The 11,679-nt window shown below is 36.3% G+C and overlaps 2 pseudogenes; both read right to left on the bottom strand.

Moving 5' to 3' along the window:
- Positions 1-1,082: 1,082 nt before the first annotated feature.
- Positions 1,083-2,018, bottom strand: LOC140522656 (olfactory receptor 2T35-like; annotated as a pseudogene).
- Positions 2,019-7,628: 5,610 nt separating this feature from the next.
- On the bottom strand, positions 7,629-10,984 carry LOC140522657 (large ribosomal subunit protein uL3-like; annotated as a pseudogene).
- Between the last annotated feature and the right edge of the window lie 695 nt (positions 10,985-11,679).

The following is an 11,679-nucleotide window of genomic DNA, read 5'->3' on the forward strand; positions in this document are numbered from 1 at the left end:
GCAGCAGGCTATGATTATAGTCTGGGTGTGAGATGAAGGGGCTGTGTACTAGTGTGGTGGGAATGTCAGAACACAGAAGGGAGCATATTTGAAAGATGTTACAAATATGAAATCTTCAGACCATGGCAATATGTTGGCTATGGTGTGTAGGGTAAGAGACAGTGTGGAATTGATGCTGATACCTAGGTTGCAAACCTGGCAGACTTACGATTACTACCCTCAGAAGAATTAGGGAAATTTGGAAGTGGGGAGGAATTTTTGAGAAAGATAACAAGCTTAGTTTTTGACATGAATTTAGAATGTTTACCGAATGGCTACTTTAGGATATCTGGAAGACAGTTGGAGATGCAAGACTAGAGGTTAGAGGAGCGTGTAGGACTAGATCAATAGATTTAAGAATCATTAATATAGAAGACAATTAAATCCATGGGAGCTAATCAGATCACTAAGTGAAAAAACAGAGAAAGAGAAGAGAACCCTGGACAAAACTCTGGGGGACACTGGTTAAAGGGACTGATCTAAGTGAGGCTTCGGCAAAGGAGGTAGAAAAGGTACAAATATGTTGGATGAGAACTGGTAGAGAATGGTATTCCTAAAACCTAGAAAGAACAGAGTATCAAGGAGAATAAGGTGATTGATAGTGTCAAAGGCTACAGAGAAGTCAAGTAGAATGAGGACTGAGGAAGGCCATTGGATTTGGCAATAGAAAATCACTGGTAACTTTAGAGAGAGCAGTTTTAACAAAATGATGAAGTCAGAAGCTGTGTTATAGGGAATTAAGAAGAGAATTAAAGGAGAGGAAGTGGAGGACATCTATTAGAATATCTTCTCAGAGAATTTAACCTTAAAGGGCAGAAGAGATAGAAGATGATCGGTAGTGAGAGGATAGATGGATCAAGTGAAGCTTTTTGAGCATGGGTGAGACGTAGTCAGTATAGTAATAGGTCCTGGGGAAGGAGCTAGTAGACCGGGAGAGACTGAAGTTAAGTGAAAGGTGACAATAATATTTTAGTGATAAAATCCTTGGGCAATAGAGATTTCTTTTAAATACAATGTTTTCCAAATCATTAAAACTTTCTAGGTCACTCCTTTTCTTGAATTTTCTGGGAAGAAACACATTTTCTTAATGTTTTTGTTTTTAAAGTTGCTGACATATCTTTATTCCTTAGGCTGTATATCACAGCATTGAGCACAGGGGTAAGAATGATGTAAAAAGCTGAAATTATTTTGTCCTTTTCTGAAAGTAGCAGGGCAAGATATTAGAACAGAAAGCAGTCCCATAGAAAATGCTGATACTTATATGTGAGATGAGCAGGTGGCTAAGGCTTTGTGTCTACCTTCAGAAGAATTCATCTGAGTGACAGTAACCCAGATCTGGATATAAGAAAAAGACATAAGGGATATGGGAACTATGAGCATCAGGACACAACAGACATACATAAGTGTCTCATATTGGGATGTGTCTGCACATGACAGCTTTAGCACAGCAGGAGACTCACAGAAAAAGTGATTGATCTTTCATGAGCCACAATAAGGAAAACTCATAGTGACAGGGGTCAACATGAAGCCATCAAGGGAGCCACCAATCCAGCATCCCACTACCATAAGCAAGCAGACCCTATGATTCATTGAGAGGATAATGGAGGGGGTTCCAAACAGCTACAAGCGATCATAGACCATGATACCTAAGAAAAAAGATTCACTTGCAAACAAAGCCAGGTAAAAGAACTGCCACAGCCCAAAAAGGAAATGCTTTCCCTGAATAGAAGATCAACCAACATCTTAGCAACAGTGATGCAGATGTAGACAGTGTCCAAGATAGAGAAGTGACTAAGTAAAAAGTACATGGGAGTAGGAAGCCTGGAGTCCATATGGATAAGCAGAATCATGACCACATTGACCATTACAGCCACCATGGAGGCACATAAGATGATAGTGAAGATCAAGCCAGGGAACTCAGGATTGATGAAGAGTCCCAAAAAGTCAAAGTTAGTGGAATTCTCATATAATGTTTCCATTTCCTTGCCAAATTCCCTAGAGCTGTAAGGAGGAAAAGCTGGCTATTTAGTTATCAAGCTTTCATAAAATATAACTCATGAAGACATTACTGGATATCTAGAGAGGATGGGATACTAAAGAATTAGAATGCATTGTTTCCTACATAACTTTATGGATACGGGTTGCCCTAAAATTTGTTCTGTAAATATTCCTCACAGGAAGTTCTTGAATACATCCATCCATCCATACATACATACATATCTACATACATACACACAGATGAAATATATTTGAATTTCCTTTGGATAATTTGGGATGAATTCTACTCCAAAAAGTCACCTCCTGACATCATCAGAAACATAACTGGGTTCTTTGAAAAATAAACTTTTGGAATTCTGGTTGCAACCTTTGTATTTGTTGTCATGAACAACACAAGGATCAAATTAGATTTTACACACCTGCATACATGCACACATGTGTGTACACACTTACACATACATTGCACACACAAACATACATATATATTTATATATACACACAGAGGGGAGAGGGAGAGAGTGAGAGACAGAGACAAAGAGAGAAAGAGAGAAAGAGAGAGAGAGAGAGAGAGAGAGAGAGAGAGAGAGAGAGAGAGAGAGAGAGAGAGAGAGAGTGATTGAGATCTGAATTGCCTCAAGGTACCACTGTAAATAGTTCAGGGATAGTTTTGTATAGATATATACCAGCTTTTTGGTTAGTTGGTAGGTTGGTTTCTGGAGAAACAGTATGGGACAATGGAAAGGGACAATGGATTAGGACTCAGATGACTTGAATTCAAATTCCACTTCAGTCACTTATTTCCTGTGTGCCCTTGAGCAAGTCACTTAACTTTTCTGGACTTCAGTTTCTTCAGCTGTAAAATAACTATGTGGGATGGAATGTCCACTAGAATCCTCTCCTTATAATTAGAATAAGGGAAATTTTTCACATGTAAGAAATGAGAAGGGTTCTCACCAAACTATGCAATCTTGACAAAATATCTGTACACATTTTGATCTAAATATAGATATAAATGTATAGAATTATATATCTACATATAGAGATATAGATATCTAAAGATATGGATACATATTTATATAGACATAGATATATACCTGACTTACCTGAATTAAGTGTTCCTTCTTTTGGAAAGAATAGATATGTGGATAGATGATAGATCTACGTAGAGAGATTTATTTAGAATTATTTATATCTATCTATATATCTTCATTTAGGACTATCTATCTATCTGTCTGTCTATCTATCTATCTATATTTATCTATCCATCCATCCATCCATCCATCCATCCATCCATCCATCCATCCATCCATCCATCTATCTATCTATCTATCTATCTATCTATCTATCTATCTATCTATCTATCTATCTATCTATCTATCTATCTATCCATCCATCCATCCATCCATCCATCCATCCATCCATCCATCCATCCATCCATCCATCCATCCATCCATCCATCCATCCATCTATCTATCTATCTATCTATCTATCTATCTATCTATCTATCTATCTATCTATCTATCTATCTATCTATCTACCTACCTACCTACCTACCTACCTACCTACCTACCTACCTATCTATCTATCTAACTACCTACCTACCTACCTACCTACCTACCTACCTACCTACCTACCTATCTATCTATCTATCTATCTATCTATCTATCTATCTATCTATCTATCTATCTATCTATCCATCTATCTATCTAGTCCAGAAGGAAGAACAGTTAATCTACAATCCAGATCAACAGTAGATGAATGAGTATCTGCTCATCTTGACATACTCAAGATTAAGGACTGAATCTTGGAAACAACATCTGAATTTGGATATTATACTATCTCGATCTTAACACAATCTAGGTCTCTATCATATAGAGGCAGAGTCTAAAACCCAACTGCACAAAACTGAAAAACGGGGGGAAATGGTTTAAATAATATGATCTGAATGTGGGTCAGCATTCAACCCAAAGCTTTTCTCTAATAATGGATGGCTGACATCATAGTCTGATTCCCACGGGGAATCAGACTATGATGACAGCTATCCATTTCCCCAGTTAGCAATTAATATGAAACGAATCAGTACACCTTTCACATTATAAAAAAGGTTAGTAAAGCCCTCAATACTTTACTTTTCATATTCCATCAAAGATATAGTTATTTGATGAAGGGTACATTCTTGTCCCAGAGTTCTTCCTACTTCATCACAAATATTTTCAGAAAACTTTTCTTTTCTCCTTAATTAGGACATGAATAGGGAAATGGAATCAGAAAGAATGATAATATTTTCTGAGAGAGAATGCAAGACTAAGACCTTCAAGGAACTGAAGAGTTGGCATCAAACTTCTCAAGAGTTGACCAAAAGAAAATAAAATTTCTCTAATATTGAGGTTTAGATAATTTGTGTTTCCTAGCACCATGAATAACAGAGATTACATGCATTAAACCAGAGTGGAAATATCTCCATTTTTTTAATCTCTGTGACAGAGCTATATTCATTCACAGTTGGCTTTACCCTTGCTTTCTATAATATACAGAGGAGAATAGCATATCATGTAACTAATTAATTAATCATCCTTAGAGAGTGTGTTTTGTAATGTGTCCAACAACTCACTGATGAAGCCATTGTGTATTCCAGTTTTATTCAATGCCCTCAAATTCCCTCTCTGATCATCAAAAGGGTGTTCTGAGTATAATTGAGTAACTTACTCCACCAAGCTAATGGATTGGGTCCTTGGCAGCTGCTAGTTGTCCTCTCCTGTGATCACTTTTAGATATGATCTTTCTCTAGGTTTCAAAAGGTTGTTACAGGATTTGCTTTGTTCATCTTAGGTTGCAGAAGCTTTAGAAGAGGAAGCTGATTACTATATAAATGCTCACATTTTATACTCATATTTTGTCAGTTGAGATCCAGTAAGGATCATTGGAAAAGGATGAGTAGAGGTGGTTGGTGACTTGTTGAGACAACTATGCATTGACCTAATAAGAATGATTGCTGTCTTCTGGTGGCATTTGTCCAAGAACAATATAGAAAATTACTTAGGATTTGTTAGAATATATGAGTTCTATATACTTCTGAGGATTTACATGAAAAAGTCAAATAAAAATCAGTTGTAAAAAATTAGTTCTTAGATAAGAAACTGAAATACTTAGAAGCACAGATGATGTATTAAGAATTGCTTTCCATTAAAGTTCAGAGTCAGATTTGAAAAATAAATTATCTGGTGAAGAAGATAGTATCTAAAGATGGGATTTGAATTTCAGAGCAACAGCCAAAAAATTTAGGAATCAATAGCTCCTGGTAAGATGTGGTAGAACTAACAAGGATTGATAAGAATGTATTTGGCTTACAGATCCAATCAAAAGGTTTTGAAACTTGGAAGGTTGAGAAAGATGGTGAGTTGACACAGAATTGATGCTCTTTGCATATGACATTGTATTGGTTGCAATTACTTCTGAAACACTGAGCAATTCTTGAAGGAGACCTCTAACCACTGCAAAAAATTTGGTCTGATGATTGACATATGTGTGTATTTAATGTGTATGTATATATGTTTATATATAGACACACATATCACCAAGGAGATAAAATTTCTGTTGTCTAGATTATAACATGAATTTGGATGACAATCAACACATTCATATGCATACCTAGGACAGATAGTACAGATGGAAGGTATTTGACTTAGGTGCTCCTAAAAAAAAGTAAGACACAGTTTTGGTTGTTGTTATTCCTTTGTTTTGGTCATATCCAACTCTTTGTGACCCCATCTGGGGTTTTCTTAGCAAAGGTGCTGGAGTGGTTTGCCATTTCCTTCTCCACCTCATTTAACAGGCGAGGAAAAGCAGAAAAGTAGGGTTAAGTGACTTGCCCAGGACCACATAGTTAGCAAATGTCTGAGGTCAGATTTGAATTCATGACTCCAGGCCTGGCATTCTATTCACTGTGCCTCTAACTGACCCTCATATAATCATATAAGGGAAAAAATGGAACTTTAATGGAATAGAAGACTCACAAACATTTTTTGTGAAAAGACCCAAAGCAGAAAATTTAACATATGCGCAGGAGACTAGAGAAGCATATGAAGCCCAGTCATATGAGTGACATAAAGGATAAAGCAAGGTTAAACTGTTTACATTCTGATAGGGGGAGGTGATACATGCATTACCTGTAGTACTTTTCATGACTAAGGATTAAGGAGGGAGTCTAATTAGACAGAGCATGTGGTTGTGATTCTGTTGTCTTTAGATGATGATAAAAAAAGAATGGAATGGGTGAGGAAGAGAAACGCACTGAGATAGAGGAAAAGGAGAGACAGAATGGGCGAAATTAGCTTACCTAAGTGAGGTGCACAAAGAAGAGATTATATAACATGGAGGAGGAGTGGGGTGAGCAGACAGTACTCAAATCTCATTCTCATCTGAACTGGATAAAAGAAGAAACAATATACATACACACACAATTGGGTACAAGAACACATCTTACCCAACAGGGAAATAAGAAAGAAAGGAAGAAAGAAAGAAAGGAAAGAATAAAGAAGAAAAGAAAAGAAAAGAAAAGAAAGAAAGAAAGAAAGAAAGAGAGAAAGAAAGAAAAGGAAAGGGGGCAGCATAAGAGGGAATATGGATTAAGTGAGACATTAACTAGAATCAAAAGAGACTCCTAAAGAGGGAGCAGGGGAAGAAAGGAAATAAAAATAAATAGAAGAGGAGAGAACGAAAGGAAATAGCAATCATAATTGTGAATGTGAATGAGATGGAAGATGAAATAGAAGACAGCAGAATTAATTGGAAATAAGAATTTGACAAGGCATCATTTATAGGAAATGATTTTGAAAGAGAATGATACAAACAAGGTTAAAATAAAGCCCTAGAACAGAATTTATTATGTTTCAGCTGGCATAAAACAAACAAATAAAAAAACAAAGCATGGTTAGCAATAGTGATCTCAAACAAACAAAAACAAAAAATAAACCCAATTAAAAGAAATAATGAGGGAACTTCTATTTTGCTAAAAGTTAACATACACAATGAGTTAATATCCATTCTAAAGATATATGAACCAAAAAGTGTAGCACCTAATTCTTCAAGGAAAGTAAAATGAATAACAGGAAGAGATAGGAAAATTATTTTAGAGGGGGACCTTAATTTAATGCCTTCTTGAAACTTAGAAAAATCAAAACAAAAATTAATAAGAAGCTAAAGGGCTGAATAGAATTTTTTAAAAGTTGGATATTATAGACCTCTGGAAAATATTGAATAGGAATAGAAAGAAATTAATTTTTCAACTATGCATGGCATTCTCACCAAAATTGACCATAGACAAAAAATTTACAAACAAATGCATAAAAGCAGAAAGTGTAGGTGTATCTTTTAACCAATCATAATGCAATAAAAATTGCATTCAATAAAGGACATGTGATGCAAGATTAGAATTAATTGGAAACGAATTAACATTCCTAAAAAATAGGTAGATCAAAGAAGAAATCATAGAAATAATAACTTCAAGAAAGAAAATGAAAACAATGTGACAATATGCCAAAATTTTGGGATACAGCCAAAGCAGTACTTGAGGAAAATTTAAATTGCTAAACTCATTCATCCCTAAAAGAGAGAAAGAACAGATCAATGAATTGGGTATACAGCTAAAAAACTAGAAAAGCAGATTGAAAATCCCCAATTGAACACCAAAATATAAATCCTGAAAATCAAAGATAAAGAAAATTAGAAGTCACAGACACACACACATACGCACAAACATACTGCATTAGGAAATAAAATTTGGGTCTGGTGGAGTTTTTTGGGGGATGGAATAGGTAGGACATTAGTTAATTTGCTTTTAAAGAGAAAGAAACAGAAATTAGAGGTATCAAAAATTTAAAAAGTAAAGTCAAAACCAATGAAGAAGAAATAAAAAAAATTATTAGGAGCCATTTTGCCCAAACATGTGCCAATAAAACAAAATCAATGTGATAGGTGTATACTACCAAAAATATAGCTTGCCCAGATTAAAAGAACTGGAAATAGAGCCTTTAAATATCTCCAACTTAGAAAAAGAAATTGTACAAGACATAAATGAACATAAACCAACTTTGAAAGAAAAACTCCCATTCGCTTCCATTTACAAGTGAATTCTGCCAAATAGTAAAAAAAAATTATTTTATAAAAAAATTAATTTGATTAATTTTGTTTTCAACATTCAAGGCCATAAGCTTTTGAGTTCTACATTTTCTCTGCCTCCCTCCCTTACGTTAGACAGCACACAATATACAATCTGAAAAATGCTCTACATATAAATTCTTATTATACATATTTTCACATTAGTCATGTTGTAAAGAAGAATTAGAAAGAATGGGAGAAACCATGGGAAAGAAAAATAAATAAATAAAAAAGAGAGAGTAAATAGTATTCTTCAATCTTCATTCAGACTCCATAGTTCTTTCTCTGGATGTGGAGAACATTTTCTATCATGAGTCTTCTGGAGTTTTCCTAGATCCTTGCATTGCTGATAAGAGAGAAGATTATCAAAGTTAGTCATCACACAATGTGGTAGCTACTGTGTACAATGTTCTCTTATTTTTGCACATTTCTCTCAGTATCCATTCATATAAATCTTTCTGGGTTTTTCTGAATTCTGCCTGCTCATCATTTATAGCCACTCAGCATGGCATGCCCACATCAGAAAGAGTGCTGTGCTCTTTGAGTAAAGTAGAATTGAGACAGCACAAAGGAAACAGGATGATTTGGGATATCCATCCCTGATATTCACATGGACTATCTGTGCCCAACATGTGGTAGAGCATTCCACACTCATATTGGTCTGATCAACCACAGTCGGACACACTGAAATTTCACTCTATCATGGTGATGTCATTTTGGTCCTCTTCGAAGAGAAAGGACAACAACCAAAACCAAACCAAACCAAACATTCCATTACATTCACATTTTGTAACTTGTTCAGCCATTCCCCAATTGATGGGCATCACTTCAATTTACAATTCTTGGCCACTACAGAAAGAGCTGCCATAAGTATTTTTGTACATGTGAGTCCTTTTCCCATTTTTATGATCTCTTTGGGATACAGTCCTAGAAGTGGTATTGCTAGGTCAAAGGGTATGTATATTTTTATAGCCTTTTGGGTCTAGTTCCAAATTGCTCTCCAGAATAATTGGATCAGTTCACAACACCACCAACAATGCATTAGTGTTCCAATTTTCCCATGTCTTCTCCAGCATTTCCAATTTTCTTGTTTCGTAATGTTGCACCATCTGATAGGTGTCCTGTAGTACCTCAGAGTTGTTTTGATTTTTATTTCTTTAATCAATAGTGATTTATAGATTTTTTATATGACTATACATAGCTTTAACTGCTTTATCTGAACACTACCTGTTCATATCCTTTGACCAGTTATCAAATGGAGATTGGCTTGTATTCTTATATTTTAGAAATGAGACCTTTATTAGAGACACTAGTTGTAAAAATCTTCTCCTAATTTTCTGTTTCCTTCCTAATCTTGGTTTGGTTTGGTTTTGGTTGTTGTCCTTCGTCTTCGAAGGGGACCAAAATGACATCACCATGATAGAGTGAAATTTCAGTGTGTCTGACTGTGGCTGGGTCGGATGCCAAATTCCAATACACGCCACCTTATGCAGTTGCCAGTGGGTTTCTGGGGGCAGTTTCTTGGTGTCCCAGCGGCTAGTGATACCTTTGTAACCTTTGCCCTTAGTCACCCCAATGACATCAGTCATTTTGTCCTTACCAAACACGGTGGACACGGGAACTTGCTGCTTCAGCTTCTCAAGGGACTTGTCCAGTTTCTCAGCTACGCTACCGCCATTCACCTGGATCTCCATCAGGTGATGCTTCTTCTGGCTCAGAGGGAGCAGTGGCATCTGGGTGTGGGCAATGATGCAGATCATCTGTCAGTACTTCTTCATGCTGCTCAAGTCTTTCTCCAGCTGCTTTTTGCCATTGTCATCTTGTCACTTTTTTTATTATAAATCTTTATTTTATTTTTTTCTGCTCATTTTTTTAGTTTATTTATTTTTAGTTTTCAACATTCATTTCCACAAGATTTTGAGTTTCAAATTTTCTCCTCATCTCTCCCCTCTCCCCACCTCAAAACATCGTGCATTCTGATTACCCCTTCCCCCAATCTGCCCTCCCTTCTATCACACCCCTTCTTTCCCTTATCCCCATCTTCTCTCTTTTCTTGTAGGGCAAGATAGATTTCTATCCCCCAATAAGTGTACCTCTTATTTCCCAGTTACATGCAAAAACAATTCTCAACATTCTTTCCTAAAACTTTGAGTTCCAACTTCTCTCCCTTCCTCCCCCCACCCATCCCCACTGAGAAGGCAAACAATTCAATATAGGCTATATATGTGTAGTTATATAAAAGACTTCCATAATAGTCATGTTGTGTAAGACTAACTATATTTCCCTCCACTCTATCCTGCCCCCCATTTATTCTGTTCTCTCTTTTGACCTTATCCCTCCCCAAAAGTGTTTACTTCTAATTACCTCCTCCTCTTAACATCTTTTCACTTTTTGCATACTTGGCGAAGGCCTTCTTCTGGGACTTATGCCAGTTTTTATAGAATTGCCTCTTACACGCATCACTGATGTTCTTGGCAGATGATTTTAAAGCTCAGCAAGCCTCGTAGAGTTTGCACATAGCCCCGATACCCACAATGACCATAAAGGGCATCTCCATGATCATCACAGCCTCAACCACTTTCTTCTTGTTGATCTTTGAGCTGGGCCTGTCCACCTCTCAGACAATATGGTCCATACCTGCCTTGTAGCCCAGAAAGGCAGTTAGGTGGATGAACTTGGAGGAGTCATCTTTGGGTGAGCTCTTCACTTTCCCCCAGTGCCTGCTGCTTCTCTTTCAAAGCAAGAAGCCCAGAGACTCATGCCTGGAAGTGGAAAACTTCCTGTGGGACATGCTGCTGCTGATTTATCTGCGGCTGCCACCGAGGCGAGTTTGGAGAGAGCTTTTCAAGTAACTTTTTTACTTGATTCTCAAGTATTCTCTAAGTACATTATCATATCATCTGCAAAGAGTGATGACTTAGTTTCTCCTTTGCTTGTTCTAATTCCTTCAATTTCATTTTCTTCTCTTATTCCTGAAGCTAACATTTCTAGTACCATATTGAATAACAGTGGTGAGAATGGACATCCTTGTTTCACCTCCACGGTTAATGGAAATGCTTCCAGCTTATCCCCATTACATATAAGGCTTACTGATAGTTTTAGGTAGATGCTACCTTTCATTTTAAGGAAGGTTCCATTTATAATCATATTGTTTCTGTTAATTTTGTTTTTGATATGATCAATTATGCTGATAGTTTTCCTAATATTGAACCAGACTTGCATTCCTGGTATGAATTCTACTTGGTCATAGTGTAATATTCTCATAGTAACTTGCTGTAATCTTTTTACAATACTTTATTTGTAAAATTTTTGCATCTATATTCATTAAAGAAATTACTCATAATTTTCGTTCTTTGTTTTGACTCCTCCTGGTGTAGGTATTGGTACAATATTTGTATCATAAAAAGAATTTGGTAGGACTCCTTCTTCTTCAGTTTTCCAAAATAGCATTGGAATTAATTGCTCTTTAAATATTTGCTAGAACTC

Source organism: Notamacropus eugenii, chromosome 2 (assembly GCF_028372415.1).
Source record: "Notamacropus eugenii isolate mMacEug1 chromosome 2, mMacEug1.pri_v2, whole genome shotgun sequence".
NCBI classification, from domain to species: domain Eukaryota; kingdom Metazoa; phylum Chordata; class Mammalia; order Diprotodontia; family Macropodidae; genus Notamacropus; species Notamacropus eugenii.